The sequence below is a fragment of the Schistocerca piceifrons genome, chromosome 4 (assembly GCF_021461385.2).
Source record: "Schistocerca piceifrons isolate TAMUIC-IGC-003096 chromosome 4, iqSchPice1.1, whole genome shotgun sequence".
NCBI classification, from domain to species: Eukaryota; Metazoa; Arthropoda; class Insecta; order Orthoptera; family Acrididae; genus Schistocerca; species Schistocerca piceifrons.
In genome coordinates, this window is record NC_060141.1 from 529,184,497 (window position 1) to 529,201,342 (window position 16,846).

At 42.9% G+C, this 16,846-nt stretch overlaps 1 protein-coding gene across 1 annotated transcript in view; it reads right to left on the bottom strand.

Moving 5' to 3' along the window:
• Positions 1-16,846, bottom strand: part of LOC124795983 (carboxyl-terminal PDZ ligand of neuronal nitric oxide synthase protein) — a 975,569-nt gene that overhangs the window by 580,378 nt on the left and 378,345 nt on the right. The window lies entirely within an intron of this gene.

Sequence of the window (16,846 nt, forward strand, 5' to 3'; positions counted from 1 at the left end):
TCGGATTTGGGACAAGAGTAAAATTGGTGGCATTAGTTCTGTCCTCGAAATGTTGACCTGATGGAACTTTAAACACCGTAAGCGAAGAGTCTCACTATCCTGAGATAATGTAAGCAATTACTTGCAACTCTGTTTGGGGGATGTCCGTTTCCTTTTTCTGCCAGGGCACTGGGCAGAGTGCTCCATTCTTTACTGCCACAGAAAGATTCAAGAGCTAACGAGGCCAAATTGAATTAGTTTCTTGTTTGAAACACCGAGACGCAGTTCGTCTCCCGAGAATGCTGTCCTATAAGCAACTCTCGTTAACTAGCGAACCCTGTAATTGGCTCCGCACTTAGACTGCAGCGACCTAGTTTCACGCTGACGCTTAGCAGCATAGATCACTGAGTTTATCTGAGAAAGAGGTCACTGAAGGTAAAATGGCAGTAATAATAATTATTATTACCATAACAATACTAAAATAATAATAATACTTTTTGCCAAAAATTTGAAATATGAATAACTTTGTAACCCCTGTGCAAAAGGCAACCCTATCTTCCATATCAGTGACAATTACTTTCATTTGTGGACATTTTTAATTTCCTCTTCTCATTTCATGCGCTACGTACACACCCTGAAACGCTTCTGTTAGTATGATACATCGCTGATTCGAACGTCAAAGGCTGCACTATTACAATATTTCAGTGGTTTTGGTCGTTGCACATGCCATGAATACGTGACAACACACAATGTTAAGAATAGCAATGTTTGTGGAAGACACTGAAGAACAAATGGGTTTCGGAAAGGAAGATCTACAGCAAGTGCTGCATATGTGTAAGAAGATATAACCGGAAATCGAAGAGAATTTAAAAACGAAACTCGCCTGGAATTCATAGAATTGTTGTGAAGCTACTGATATTGTTAACAAAAGAATACCTTCTGTGAGCAACCTTAAATAGTCGATACATATTACATTTAATAAATATCATTCTGGTTTCAAGTGCCAAATTAACTTAGTTTATAACGTCAGTCAGTGGTACAATAACGTCCAGATTCGCATAAATAACAGAGGGCAGCATGGTTGCACTATTCACTTTAAACTAGATGGCGCTATGTTTAGAGAAATATTGCAATCCCTATTTTTATTTCGTGTGAATTTCGTCTGTATTGTTTTGTTGTGGCATATTTTTATGTGTTAATTAAATGAGTCATCCAGTACATCTAGGCGATGCAGTGCTAAACTCAGTTGAAATCAGGTTCTCCTTAAAGGTACACATGATACTATAAACTGTTTCTTATGTGTGAACGGTTCCACACCTCTGGAATAAACAGGAATATACGAAAACAATTTAATCATTGCGCAAAATTATCCGAAGTGTGTAACAAAAAGGTACATAAAAGAACAAAAAGCCAAGTGAACGATTGAGTCAAAAGCCTCCATAACAACAAATTAGCTTGCATATACGAATATAACAAGGACAAAGAAACAAAACTGCCAAAATTTACAGTTAAATTTTAGACAATATATAAGTGCAAGAAAAATAAAATTTTAATCGTTTCACTTTCCGATTTTCACAAGACCATGAGTGTTCCTACGTTGCATGGAAGCCCGTCAAGGGTCTTTAATAAATAAAAAGGGAGTGGAATTTAGGTAGCAAAATTAACTCCCCCAGAGCGACAAAAGAGTACTGCACTGTTGACAGTACTACGAATGATGAGAACTGGAGGGAACTGAACATGTACGAATTAAAGAATTATTACACGAAACTTAATAAAATGAACATTTTAACAGAATAAGTGGCCAGAGACTGGCGTTCAAACCTACAAAGGTATCAGCCTGAAGGGAGAAGATTAAGAAAGGTAAATATCTGATATTTGAAATATGGAAGAAGAAGCAGAAGAACTTTCACAGCCTGCAAAATACAGAATCCATAAATGCTCTCCAAAGATCTGCAATTTCGTCCTTATGAAGAATACAGGACAGTGTGAGTGGTCCGGCAACAATGACTATAAAATCAATTAACCATTTAAAATGCTTTGAAAATATGCTGCTACGAGTTATACTAAAAACACTTAGTTACTTTTCATCAACTTTTCTTTTAGATATAGAATTTCGAGAATCAAAATTTATATTTAGAACCACAAGATGTAATTTTCAGTGTCAGCGGCACTTTTTTTTTAAATTCGCGTCATGTTTCGACCTCTCTGGATTATCTTCAGATCTAAAACAATTAGCTCCAAATATGTACTTCCTATTATTTTGCAATAAGTAGAAAAGAATTATACATAAATGCAGAACTTAACTGTTTGCGTATGCAACTCGTCGTGTATTTGTCAGAACTTTATATGAGAGTACTGTGTTTTGCAACTTCGGCCCATATTTTAAATTTATGTCTGGTATATGTAAGAGCATGGGAAAGGGAAGAGGGGAGAGGGAACAGGGAGAAATTTGGAGCAAGGATGATTGGAAGACGGGAAAGAAACACTAATTGCAGCTACAAAGTACAGTACTCTGATATGAGGTTCTGACAAAGACACCATGGGTTGCTGGCGCAACTACATAGGTAAATTCCACTTTTATGTACAATTTTACCACTAGTTCCAAAATAATGGACAGTATATATTTAATGTTACTTTATTTTAAATGTAAAGATGATGCAGAGAGATCGAATCACATCATTAATTAAAAATGAGAAATGTTTTAAATAAGAATGATGTTGCTCTTCTTGCGACAAATGTGTCGGCTGTAGTCAAATTTTATAAATGCATACTGCTGTGTATTCCCGACACAGAACAGATAAGTGCTGAAAGCAAGCTGGAGAGCAAAGAGTAGTGTTTTCAAAAGCAAGGATCGTGAGAGACTAGTTTTGCACTAGTTGTGCAGAGCTGTTGAATGTAATGCAGACACAAAGTTAGCTGGAACCAAAGGAAAATGCTATCATCCTATAAAGAGTCACCGAAGGCCACACGCACCTGATACCACAATATTCACAAAATATCCTTCGACAGCCTCTGAAATTTTGCCGATGAAGTTCCGAACTAGCCAAAATTATCATATTACCATGTAATGAGGGCAAGAAACACGATCAATAAGTGATAAAATTAAAGATGCGGGGGGAGAAAGGAAAGGGAAGGAACTGATGATATCAGGTGCATCGGGACTTTATGAGGAATCAGCGGTGGCGAGTGAAAAATGTGTTTCGGTCGAGGACTCGAACCCGGGATCTCCTCCTTACTAGACAGCTGCCATGACCACAATGCCATCCCTGCACAGTGTTTACCACAAATGCGCGGACTATTTCGAAATGCTCCTCGACTGACTAACACTCCCAACTAGAGCCACCACTTATCCACAATTCCCGTCCATGTCCTCCGTGCTCGCTAATTTTAGATTCCCGCTGGAGGTCCAACGTAACTGTGTATCCGCACTGAAGGCTGTGGAATCATTGAAATTGAGGCACATTAATTGTGTCAATGCATGGTGTCTGTTCTTTCGAAAGAACGGACACCACAGATTCATAAATGTTGACAATATTGACAATGTGCTCATGAATGTTTACGAGGAGTGTCAATGTAGCAAAATTTTTACGGATTGCTTGTAGCCCTCTCCTTATACAGGTATCGGCTGTTAGCATTTAGATCTCAACAACAGCCGCTCCACAGTAGTTTTTGTTGTGGTTTTTGACCAGAAGGGCATGCAACCAAAACAATAGCTTAACAGCGCTCTGGCCAATTGTTTACGTAAGCTGCGATCTCACGCCCACTGACCATCGCTGCCCTACGCGACAGAGAAGACAGCTGTCTCTCCCGTTTTATTGCTTCAAACGTTGGTTGTCCAGCTACCCTGAGAGCAAAACCCTTATTTCGGTAAACAAGATTCGTCGACGTTTCTCGATTGTCTCCTTAATAATGCTTTCCCAGAAACCATTAGCCGAGGATATGATAGACGTCTTTCTTATATGGAAAATAATCATCTTGTGATATTGCAGTTCTTCTTATGTCCACGCTTGCTACGAAAATAGGACGAGGAATTCCAACTTATGCTAGACACCTTTTCCAGTTTCGTTTTGCTCAGACATGTTTCAGCACTTTTTTCTTTGCTATCTTCGGTGTGTTATTTTATTTTCTTACTTACATGAAGCTTACTTTGTTACTTACATGTAGCTAGTCTGCTATACAATCTGCAATCATATGTTTTGACGACGTGAATACGTTAATTTCTGTGACTTACGGTCATTTGACACCGCACTTTTTACGAATTTCTGACTGTAGGCAGAGTTTTCGATGCCGCCGCCAATTTGTAGATAGTCTAGCAGACTAGCTACCAACTTAAATACCCAATAACTTCATGCAAGTAAGAAAATAGGTAGCACAAAAAGTGCTGAAACATTCTGGGTGAAACGAGACTGAAAAATGTGTCTTGCATAAGGCGGAATTCCTCGTCCTATATAGAAAATGTCTTCTCACTAAGTTGTGTTCGGCAGGGGTAGATTTGAAACTTCCTGGCAGATTAAAACTGTGTGCCGGACCTAGACTCGAACTCGGGACCTTTGCCTTTCGCGGGCAAGTGCTCTACCATCTGAGCTACCCAAGCACGACTCACGCCCCGCTCTTACAGTTGTACTTCTGCCAGTATCTCGTCTCCTACCTTCCAAACTATACAGAAGCTCTCCTGCGAACCTTGCAGAACTAGCACTCCTGAAAGAAAGGATATTGCGGAGACATGGCTTAGCCACTCCGCTGAAGAGTGAAAATTCCCCAGGCTGTGGCTAAGCCATGTCCCCGCAATATCCTTTCTTTCAGGAGTGCTAGTTCTGCAAGGTTCGCAGAAGAGCTTCTGTAAAGTTTGGAAGGTAGGAGACGAGGTACTGGCAGAAGTACAGCTGTGAGAGCGGGGCGTGAGTCGTGCTTGGGTAGCTCAGCTGGTAGAGCACTTGCCTGCGAAAGGCAAAGGGCCCGATTTCGAGTCTCGGTCCGGCACGCAGTTTTAATCTGCCAGGAAGTTTCATATCTGTGCACACTCCACTGCAGAGTGAAAATCTCATTCTGGAAGGGGTAGATTTGTTTTCCTGCCCGAACGTTACGTTGCGTATATGTTCAGTGCAACTTGGCGGCGAGTTCTTTGTATACTTGTATCATTCTTTTCTGTTATTTACAGCGTTGACACACTATCTTTGAGGGTAAAAGGGAAGGCAAAGGAAGGAAGATGCACTCGGATTTGGGAAGGATGGAGATGGAGACCAGCCTTGACTTTTCGACGAAACCATCTCAACACTGATATTAAGACGTTTAGAGAAATCTTGACTGCTGGACGGAGGTTTGAGCCACTGTTCTCCCGAATGTGGACATATGTCTTAGTTCACTCGGAGGTGAGAGAGAGAGAGAGTTAAGATATAAAGAGAAGGAGAAAGGAAGGGAGGGAGGGAGGGAGAGAGAGAGAGAGAGAGAGAGAGAGAGAGGTAGAAAGAAAGAAAGAGACGTTCATGAGGCTGAGGCTCGACAGTGTGTAACGCTGGTGGCGGTGGCTCACGTTTGAGCTTCCTGCTGTGTCTGCCAGCATAAGGTCGTGCAGTATGCTCTGTATGCGCATCCGGCATTCAGCGTCGACACACGCGGCTCGGGACGGAAACAGAGAGCAACAAACGGGCCGCTAGCCGTCAAAGGCACGCCCGTGCCCTTCTCCAGGCCGCTGCACGTCAAAAATCGCCCATGTGATAACTCCGACTGTCCCACTCTATAATCCCACAAAGGACTGTCATACGCAGTGCTGAGCGCGCCCTCTGGATAGAGGTATCAAACACGACATCCAGCAGTGTTATTCAAATGGGACGGCTTCATACACCGCAACGCTTTTTTCTGGCAATGGTACTGAACAGAAAGCGAACCCGCAGTGTCGAATCCTTTCAGGTCCGTCACATTTCAAACGCTGGAAAAAAGGAAAGTACATTAATTATACAAAATTCAAGAACAACTCAAATGTACTTAAATCCCTTTGAACACAGAGACAACTGAACCAGAGGTGGTTTACTCGTATACCTCACGTAGCACATGCTGTCAGGTTTTTTATCGGAACGTTAGTCATCAGCAATTTGGATACCAAAGTAATTAAACTGTTTAGGATTATGTATATCTTCCTGATTAGTATTTCCGAGAATTGAACATAACAGATATTTGACATAAACTTTTGTGTATTTCACAATGTTTCATGAATACATTCGTAACAACTGTAATTCACTAAAGGAAATACTTTGTATTATAGACTGACATTAGAGTTTTTCATGTTATTACTAACTTGCGCTACAGGACGCATTGGCGAAAATGATGGCAGCATAAGTCTAGGCATGGATTACGCAGTGGTAACAAATTAAATTCTCGGTGCGGAGCTCGCGTCCCAGATGTATTCCATTGGGTTCAGAACAGGAAAATTTGGTGGCCAATACATCAAAATTATTTCAAGCCCCTCAAACTTCTTTTTTTTCTTGCTGCGTTTTGACTACTAGGGCCCGCCATCTAATTCAGTCCACTTAGCTGGAGTCAATAGTCCCCACCACACAGCTCTCATACTACACAGCAAAGGTCGTGGATTCCGTTGCCCATACATCACCTCATGGAGATATTGTGTCATCTTTGTGTATCTGGCAGCTGCATTATACTTATATAACTATTACATCATGTTGGAAATAGGAAATTATAAAAGAAAACAATTTGATTTAAGAAGAACGATACAAGAGTATTGGATAGATTGAGTAGTAGAGGTGCCTTCACCTGGACTGCCCAGGGAGGAGGTCTCGGAACGTGACCTCGAAACCGACAGCTCTGTGCAGTAGTTGATAAGGTATGATATAACAATGACAATGTTGACTGGAATACTCTCTTTCCAATTCTGAACGAGGCAGGGATAAAATACAGGGAGCGAAAGGCTATTTACAGTTTGTACAGAAATCAGAGGGCAGTTGAGGAGCATGAAAGGGAAGCAGTGGTTGGGAAGGGAGTGAGATAAGGTTGTTGCCTCTCTCCGATGTTGCTCAGTCTGTATATTCAGCAAGTAGTAAAGGAAATAAAAGAAAAATTCACAGTAGGACCTAAAATCCATGGAGATGAAACAAAATCTTCCAGGTTTGCCGATGACATTCTAATTCTGTCACAGACAGCAAAGGACCTGGAAGAGCAGGTGAATGGAATGGACAGTGTCTTGAAAGGAGGATATAAGATGAACATCAACAAAAGAAAAACGATCATAATGGAATATAGTCGAATTAAGTCAGGTCATGCTGAGGGAATTAGATTAGGAAATGAGACACTTAAAGTAGTAGACGAGTTTTGCTATTTGGGGAGCAAACTGACTGATGATGGCTGAAGTAGAGAGGATATCAAATGCAGACTGGCAATGGCAGGGAAAGCGTTTCTGAAGATGAGAAATTTGTTAACATCGAGTATAGATTTAAGTGTCAGGAGCTAATTTCTGTTAGTATTTGTATGGAGTGTAGCCATGCATGGAAGTGAAACATGGACGATAAATAGTTTGGACAAGAAGAGAATAGAAGCTTTCGAAATGTGGTGCTACAGAAGAATGCTGAAGATTAGATGGGTAGATCACATAATTAATGAGGAAGTATTGAATAGGATTGGGGAGAAGAGAATTCATTGTCCCAGGAAGGGGAAACTTTATTGACACATTCCTGGGGTCAGATACATCACGTGATCACACTGACAGAACCACAGGCACATAGACACAGGCAACAGAGCATGCACAATGTCGGCACTAGTACAGTGTAAATCCACCTTTCGCAGCAATGCAGGCTGCTATTCTCCCATGGAGACGATCGTAGAGATGCTGGATGTAGTCCTGTGGAACGGCTTGCCATGCCATTTCCACCTGGCTCCTGAGTTGGACCAGCGTTCGTGCTGGACGTGCAGACCGCGTGAGACGACGCTTCATCCAGTCCCAAACATGCTCAATGTGGGACAGATCCGGAGATCTTGCTGGCCAGGGTAGTTGACTTACACCTTCTAGAGCACGTTGGGTGGCACGGGATACATGCGGACGTGCATTGCCCTGTTGGAACAGCAAGTTCCCTTGCCGGTCTAGGAATGGTAGAACGATGAGTTCGATGACGGTTTGGACGTACCGTGCACTATTCAGTGTCCCCTCGACGATCACCAGTGGTGTACGGCCAGTGTAGGAGATCGGTCCCCACACCATGATGCCGGGTGTTGGCCCTGTGTGCCTCGGTCGTATGCAGTCCTGATTGTGGCGCTCACCTGCACGGCGCCAAACACGCATACGACCATCATTGGCACCAAGGCAGAAGCGACTCTCATCGCTGAAGACGACACGTCTCCATTCGTCCCTCCATTCACGCCTGTCGCGACACCACTGGAGGCGGGCTGCACGATGTTGGGGCGTGAGCGGAAGACGGCCTAACGGTGTGCGGGACCGTAGCCCAGCTTCATGGAGACGGTTGCGAATGGTCCTCGCCGATATCCCAGGAGCAACAGTGTCCCTAATTTGCTGGGAAGTGGCGGTGCGGTCCCCTACGGCACTGCGTAGGATCCTACGGTCTTGGCGTTCATCCGTGCGTCGCTGCTGTCCGGTCCCAGGTCGACGGGCACGTGCACCTTCCGCCGACCACTGGCGACAACATCGATGTACTGTGGAGACCTCACGCCCCACGTGTTGAGCAATTCGGCGGTACGTCCACCCGGCCTCCCGCATGCCCACTATACGCCCTCGCTCAAAGTCTGTCAACTGCACATACGGTTCACGTCCACGCTGTCGCGGCATGCTACCAGTGTTAAAGACTGCGTTGGAGCTCCGTATGCCACGGCAAACTGGCTGATTCTGACGGCGGCGGTGCACAAATGCTGCGCAGCTGGCGCCATTCGACGGCCAACACCGCGGTGCCTGGTGTGTCCGCTGTGCCGTGCGTGTGATCATTGCTTGTACAGCCCTCTCGCAGTGTCCGGAGCAAGTATGGTGGGTCTGACACACCGGTGTCAATGTGTTCTTTTTTCCATTTCCAGGAGTGTAGTTTTGACAAGAAGAGAATAGAAGCTTTCGAAATGTGGTGCTACAGAAGATTGCTAAAGATTAGATGGGTAGATCATGTAACTAATGAGGAGGTTCTAAGTAGAATTTGGGAGAAGAGGAGATTGTGGCACAAATTGACTAGATGAAGGGATCAGTTGATAGAACATGTTCTGAGGCACCAAGCGATCACCAATCTAGTATTGGAGGGCAGCGTGGAGGGTAAAAATCGTAGAGGGAGAGCAAGAGATGAGTACACTAAGCAGATTCAGAAGGATGTAGATTGCAGTAGTTACTGGGAGATGAAGAAGCTTGCACAGGATAGAGTAGCATGGAGAGCTGCATCAAACCAGTCTCTGCACTGAAGACCACAACAAGAAGTCTTATTCTACCTATGTGTTGAAAAAATCTGTTATTATAGCAACAGGTTTAACGTGGCGCCACGAATACATGTTAAAGTTTGTCTCTCTGGTTTGATCTGTATTTAATGTTGTCATACTTGAGTGTCTACATGTTCTTCGCGTGTTATTCCTTTGTGTCGATGTCGGAGCAGAAAGACCTCATCTGCATTAACCCAGTCATTTCTTTGGTGTCTGCTACGATGCCTTTAATTGTTTATAGACCCTGCATTCAGCCTTGGAGACTTGGCCTGTTAGTTCATTTAGTTGTCCCCATTTGTGTAAGTCCCTGAGTGTGTATTGCAGGGCTTCGGTTGCGATTCCTGTTACATTTCGTCGTGCATGTGAATAACTCAAACTTCTGCAGCTCGCTAATAAAGGAAACTTATTGCCGGTATCAAACCGCGATCATCAAGAATATTTTATGAATAAAATCGTCCTGTTTGCTAAATAAAATGTCTTTATTTATTACGACGTTTCGCCATCTGCCATCATCAAATATAAAAAAACTGTGAACTTGCGAAACAAGGTTCAGTGTCAATATTGAAAAGTATACATAATCGAGGTGCCTCGATTTAGAGATCTAGACGGTCTTATTCATAAAATACTATGACACAATTATGGTCTTATGACGCCGACAGGTATCCTGCAGGAAGAAGCTCTTTTGCCTGGGAAAAAAGAAACATGAATGGATGCAGGTAATCTGCAATAATTTTCACCTAGTCCACAGCTGCCATGGTGCCTTCGATAGAAGCCCAGCGTAATGTCCCTTGTAGAATAATGCTATCCTCACCAGCCTGCGTCCGTGTTTAGAGCATGCTTAGAGCAGCCATTCGCGATGACGGTTTATCTGGACTCAGTGTAACAAAGAAACATCATTCATCTGCCCAGGCGACACACTTCTATTGATCACCCGGCAATCTCGGTGATACCATGCCCACAGCAACCATAATTGACGATATCATTGAGTTAGCATGGGGACACGGATGGGTCATCAGCTGCTGCGTCATATGTTCGCACTCAGTGCTAAACGGTGTACTCGAAAGCATTTTTGACTTCATCAGAATTGTACCCTGTCCTCAGATCTGTCACAAATCGCCACATACCCTAATTTCCCGGGCGGACAAGCACCTGGCTTCCACGTTTCGCGATGAGCCTTAGACATCCAGCTTCTTGTGGCTATGTGGGTTCACTGTCCTTCATCACCCTCAGGAGATGCTCACGCTAGTGCCACAGAAATAGCCGACCAGCTTAGCCGTCTCCGAGATGCTCGTCCAAATGCACCAGGCCATTACAATCCGGCCTTTGTTAAAGTCGTCACTGTCATTTGCGAGCCCTGTCGTCACTATATTGATTTCCAACTGGCCACTTACCCCCAACGCCTCCAGGGGAAATTAGATTCGCGGTGAGCATCTTGGCTCGTCAGTGTACGTACAGGGTGTAATACATTACATGCATAAAATTTTAGGGTGTTTAGAGGAGATAAACAGTAACTATTTTTTCGTGTGTCAGTGTAGCAGCACGTGAACGTTTTGACGCTAGTTCTGTTCAGAGACGATGTTCGGATTGGCGTGTGATGAATACTGTTATAGAGATGTTGCTGAAAACGTAGATCGTTTACATTAATGTATGTCTGGCACTTGTGTGTCAACGATTGTCTCACACGCTCAAAACAGCCTGGTGTTTCACGAATGATGGATGGAGCTTCAGCCAAAAAAGATAATCAGCTCTTCTGCGGTGTCTGTCGGTGTCTCGTACACTGAACGCTTCGTCTCTCCCCACAAAAGTAAATCCTTAGGAGTGAGGCGGGGAGGACGTTGTGGTCATGGTAGTGGCTCACCACTAAAAATCCAGTTGGGAAAACATTATCTAAAGGGTGTCTGACATCAATGGCAAAGCGTTGTGGGGTCTCATTATGCTAGAACCGTACTCCTATAGTACTTCACGCAGAAAGATACGGTAATTTTTTCCATCGAACGTGTTAGTCAGAAAGTTTGTCCCAATCGTGTACAGTACCAGCCAACACATTTGTGGTAAATCTCTGTTCATGATGAAACACACGAGCTGCCTTAGGATTTTCTAACTCCCAGACATGGTTATTGTGACTCTTGAATATTTCTTGTACTGTGAAGGCAGCCTCATTAATAGCCAAACACATTTGTATGTGAGGGATGTTTATACCACTGGCAGAATTCCAGGCCCTTGGAAAAGTCGTCAGCTGATAGGTCTTCGTCCTTCTGATACTTGAAATGGACGCACGGCCATCTCGTGCAAAATGTTACACACACTGAGATCGGAGGTATTTAGTTGCTTGGCTGTGGACTGTGTGCTAATGCTGGCATTGTTCTCAATTCACTGCAACACAGCTACCTCAATCTGAAGAGTTCACACCCTGCGAAGTCCTACCGGTTTCATGTCGGTCTCGTCTAAGGGATCTCGTTTCACGAAGAGCGCCATCAGGTCTTTCAAATGTGAATCGTTATGCAAACAGGCGCCTTGCTGCTCGACCGTTGTATCATGCTTCTCCAAAATGAGATCCATGTCAGTTAACTTGATCAGCCATGAAGAACTTGTAAACATCAGTAGAAACTTTCATGTGAACTTAATATAACATACGCAACAATAATGTAATTGATTATCTAGAGACGTGGATACTGCTAAGAGTGATGCAGACTTTCGCATACTAACCATTACTAAACCTTACTAACAATAAGATGGTAGTGTGTTGCATCAAGCATTCAAAATAAATTTGAACGTTGGCCTAAGCAAAGTCCAGCGACAAGCCGTTCAGGCACCCCAAGTGAGAAATGTGCACGTGCGGCATTTGTTTCACATAGCTAAAGCGTTTCTTTTTATCTTCTCTAATAACTCTACACAACCCGCACATAAAGCATTTTATTTAAGGAGACCAGGGCTAGTTGACAGATGTATTGGTTTTTGTATTGTTTTGTGCATGCGGCGAATAGCGTAATATTTTGGCTACAAAACCATGTTGGACTCATTAATTAGATGAGTGTCTACGTAACCCCATAAATACCTTTCCTAAAGGCTTTCACCCACTCCAACTAACCCCAGCTGCAGCTTTAGCTGGCGTGTATCAAGGGGCGCGTTGGCTTAAGCTGGTCTGCATAGGAGTACTTAGAACACAACAATTTTCGAAGGAAAGCATTTTATTTCATCAAAACTTCGGACAATTTCCTTTTCAAAGAATAAATTGTTCAAAAAATAAATATCTCGTGAAGAAATGGCGTTTACACAAAAATTTAAGTTTGCTGAAATGTATAAACTACCTGTAGCTATTCAGATAGAATTAGGTCATTGCTTTGAATCTACAACGAATGTAAGAGTTTAGCGCTCGTATGTTTGATCAGGTGGGCTCAATTTTCGCACAGTTTTTCTTTGGTCGTATCAAACTGAATCATCCTCTGCTGACCATCTCCAGCTTTACCCTGTTTCATCTTGGAAGACTCGCGAATCTCGCTGCCTTCGGTTTCGACAGTCTTTCCAGGGTACAGGCGGTGACGGCACTTCACCGAAACAAAGTCACATGGATTTCAAGGTGATCAGGAGGCCCTTGATATTGTGGGGGATTAGTTGCTAGTCCTGTTCGATGTGACCCGCTGGTTCTCCAGCAATGAACTGTCGAAAGAGAACGTTCGCCTTCGTCTAGGCAGGAGGCTAAGGATGAAATCTTTACGCCACGGAGAGGTTCTTCAGCCTCTGAACTGTAATTTAGAAAGGCCAAGCAGTTGTCATTTCCGGCGTAGTTAATATCTGACATGCTGTCATCACAATTCGCAGAAAAAAAATCATATCGACAGTATTTTGCACCTTTTTCCAGCCATGACTGGATTTCTGTCGTGGTCCGACTGTATGGAAAATAGGAATTACTTCTTAGGCGACGTGTATCTCTATATTTTTATAGAATTTTTTCCTTTTTAATGAACAGCGATGGATGGTTTAGTTGGAAAAGGCATATGGTAATTTGTCATAGGTGTGTGAAACAGAGCCCATACATAACTACGCCAGCTAGCCCCACCGATATCAATTACGAAACAGGCACACAGCACGAAACAACTGAAACAAATTATAATGCATGCATACAACAAAAGTGAACCTCTCTAAGGAGACTACCATTAGCAGCTCCTCAGCTCGATTTTGCAAGTTAACCAGACAAAAGAAATGTAGACTGCAACAGTTTACTCACCAGTCGGAAAATCAATCAAACAGGGGACATTCCTTCGTGATGCTTTCAAGCAGATGTTTCACCTTTACATACACTCCTCGCTAGCAAGATGGCAGCACTCCAATTTCACGGTGGCAGAAAATAGAAGCTGTGGCTAACTATCCATGGCCTCAACTATTATACAGTGTAATTTAGTTTATCGCGTTTTGAAATGCCTTGGTAAATGTGGGATCTAAGGCGCTACAGTCATGGACTGTGCGGCTGGTCCTGGCGGAGGTTCGAGTCCTCCCTCGGGCATGGGTGTGTGTGTTTTTCCCTAGGATAATTTAGGTTAAGTAGTGTGTAAGCATTAAGTTGTGTGTAAGCTTAGGGACTGATGAACTTATCAGTTAAGTCCCACAAGATTTCAGACACATCTGAACATTTTTTTGAGTGTGGCAACATGAAATAAAACACTTTCAGATACCCTCAAATTTATCTTCAGCAGTTTATACCTTGGAATGTTTCACAGCGCCTCCAACAGCGAAAAACTAGCTGAAACCTACTATGACAATTCTGACAACAACAGCATCAGCTGAGTACTATTATTTTGGCATCTCTCTACTGGTCGGTTATGTTTCAGCAGAGTTCAAGACAACATCATCTCGCTCTTGTGGAGGAACTGCGTCATTTCAGGAAATCGTGGGTCACTTTCACGTACAGTAAGATAACGTTCGTCCCAGAATAAATTTATTGTGACATTGTGACTTTTCAGTGGTCGGAATGGACATTTGTTTCTGTCATTACAGTCTAAAGGTGACTAGTGATTGCAGAAAATATTTCTTAGTGAAATTGTGTGAGACAGTGCCGGGAACAGAAAATCTTTTCATAACAAGCATTTGAACAATCATTGACATGTCCAGTACAATAGAAATCTCTTTCTTTCCCAAATTTATTTGACCTGCTGTGCGTTCATGGCATCATTAAGAGCAATTTTACAGCAGTATTAGCGTTTGCAGAAGGCCATTCTAGTGCGATAGCGGTATTCTCCTATACATTCGCGAAGTGGAGGATCTACTGGTCATTTCGGCACTGAACTGTACCGTGATCGTATTAACAGTGGCTATCTGTCGTGTGGCAGATTAGTAATACAGCGCTACAGTATGGGCTGTTCAATAACCGAATAGCTCCTGAACAATTTCATTGCGGGAACACGTCCAACCTAATGGAATAGGTAATGATTTATGTGTCACTGAAAACTGGAGGTCGTAACAGTAATGACTATCTGCAATCCAGTAGAACTCCGATGCACAATTACTTTACCAATCACGTGTAAGAAAACACATGAAGTAGCACAGGCAAAGCACTGTAAACGGTCGTAATACTCATTAAGTCTCACTGACGTAAGAGTGCGGTTAGCTTTACCTTATAATGGCATAGAAAAAGGAAGGTCAGTTCACGCTAACTATTCGATTATTTGATAATTAAAACTTATATTTCTTGGGAACTTCAGCGAAATGCAGTCAATGTAAATGCAGTGACAAAGCCATTTCCATCATCCAAAAAAAAATTTTTGCTACCTCGAAACTTGAAAAATTCAGCACTTGAAATATCATTGATAGCAGGCTCTTTTGCGGTTCACCGAAAAATTGTTGCCTGACAAACATCACTTGTAGCAAAAATAATGTTAGCAACGCTAAAACTTAGAATTTCGTAATCGATATGAACATTCGATATAAGAAATCCGTGTATTCTGTTAAGATATTGTGTTCTACGCTTATACAAATTTTAACATTTGAACGATGAAGAAAGAGCTGCGGTATATTTCAAAGAATGTTTCTTCAGTATCTTGGCACTGTAATATGATGAAAAAATAAAAACGGAAAATAAACGTAAAAACGACTGCTCATTTGCTAGAAAGTTCCACATATTTTCGTCAACTGGCCACATTGCTAATTTCCACCGATTGCGGTGCGGCGCGTTCGGAGATGCTGGTACTATTGTTGAAGCAAGAGTGGTTAGCAATACAACGAAATTTCTAAGAAAAGTTACCAGTATTTTTACTTGTGAGAACGTAAATGAAGTAACATTTAGTGGGCTTCGTTCTGTTTTCGCAAACGACGTCGAAGGTGCGGGCGACAATTAGAACTCGTGATTACCCTTAAGAGTTTCACAATGGAAAAACTCCGGGACTCAGGGGATTAATAAATTCCTGGCTGAGACAGCGTGACACATTCAGGAGTTCTGTTCTGAAATGCTCTTGGGAAATTAATGCTTACAACGAACTAAGTGAGTCAGTTCTTTGTTCTTGGGGTAGCAGAAGCCTGAGACCCCAGTGATTGTATTTTGAATTCAAATGGAGTAAAAGGATTATTTTTACCGAGTGCGTTAAATAAAAGTAGAAGATACGAGTGGCATTATGTTTCAGAACTGCTTTATCTGTTTATCACTCCCACTAACGTGGAGCTAATTGCACCCGTCGTCTAGGGTTAGCGTCGATTAGTAATCAAAACGTCCTCGGTCCCGGGTTCCAATCCTGACACTGTTTAATTTGATTAATAATCAGGGTTGGTGGCCGGAGACTTCCGGCATAAGAAGTCACCCTCATTCTGCCAACGGCCTTGTCAAAGGTAGCGGAGGACCGGACAGAGGTCACAGGGCACTCTCTTGGCCTAGGGGATGGCAAACTGCCCCTAAAGGCGGAAGATATAGCAATGATCAACGGCATGAGGATGCAGAAAGCAATGGAAACCAGTGCATTAAAGACACGTAAAGTGTATCCACGGGACATGTGGCCTATAATTGAAAAAGTGTCATGATAGTCTCTCCATTGGCAAAAGATTCCGGAATAGTCCCGCATTCGGATTTCCAGGAGGGAACTGCCAAGGAGGTGGTGACCATGAGAAAAAGATTCAGCAAGCAACCAAAGGGTAACGTTCTATAAGTCGAGACGTGGAATTTCAGAAGCTTGACCGTGGTTGGGACACTGGAAAATCTAAAAAGGTAAATGCAAAGGCTCAATCTAGATAAAGTAGGGCTCACTGAAGCGAAATGGAAAGAAGACAAGGATTTCTGATCAGATGAGAATAGGATATTATCAACAGAGGCCGAAAATGGTATAACGGGAGTAGGTTTCGTTATGAAAAGGAACGTAAGGCAGAGAGTGTGTAACTAGGAACAGTTCAGTGATACCGTTGTTCTTATCAGAATCGACAGCAACGGAAAACGATAGTTCAGGTATACATGTCGACGTCGCAAGCTGAAGATGAAGAGATA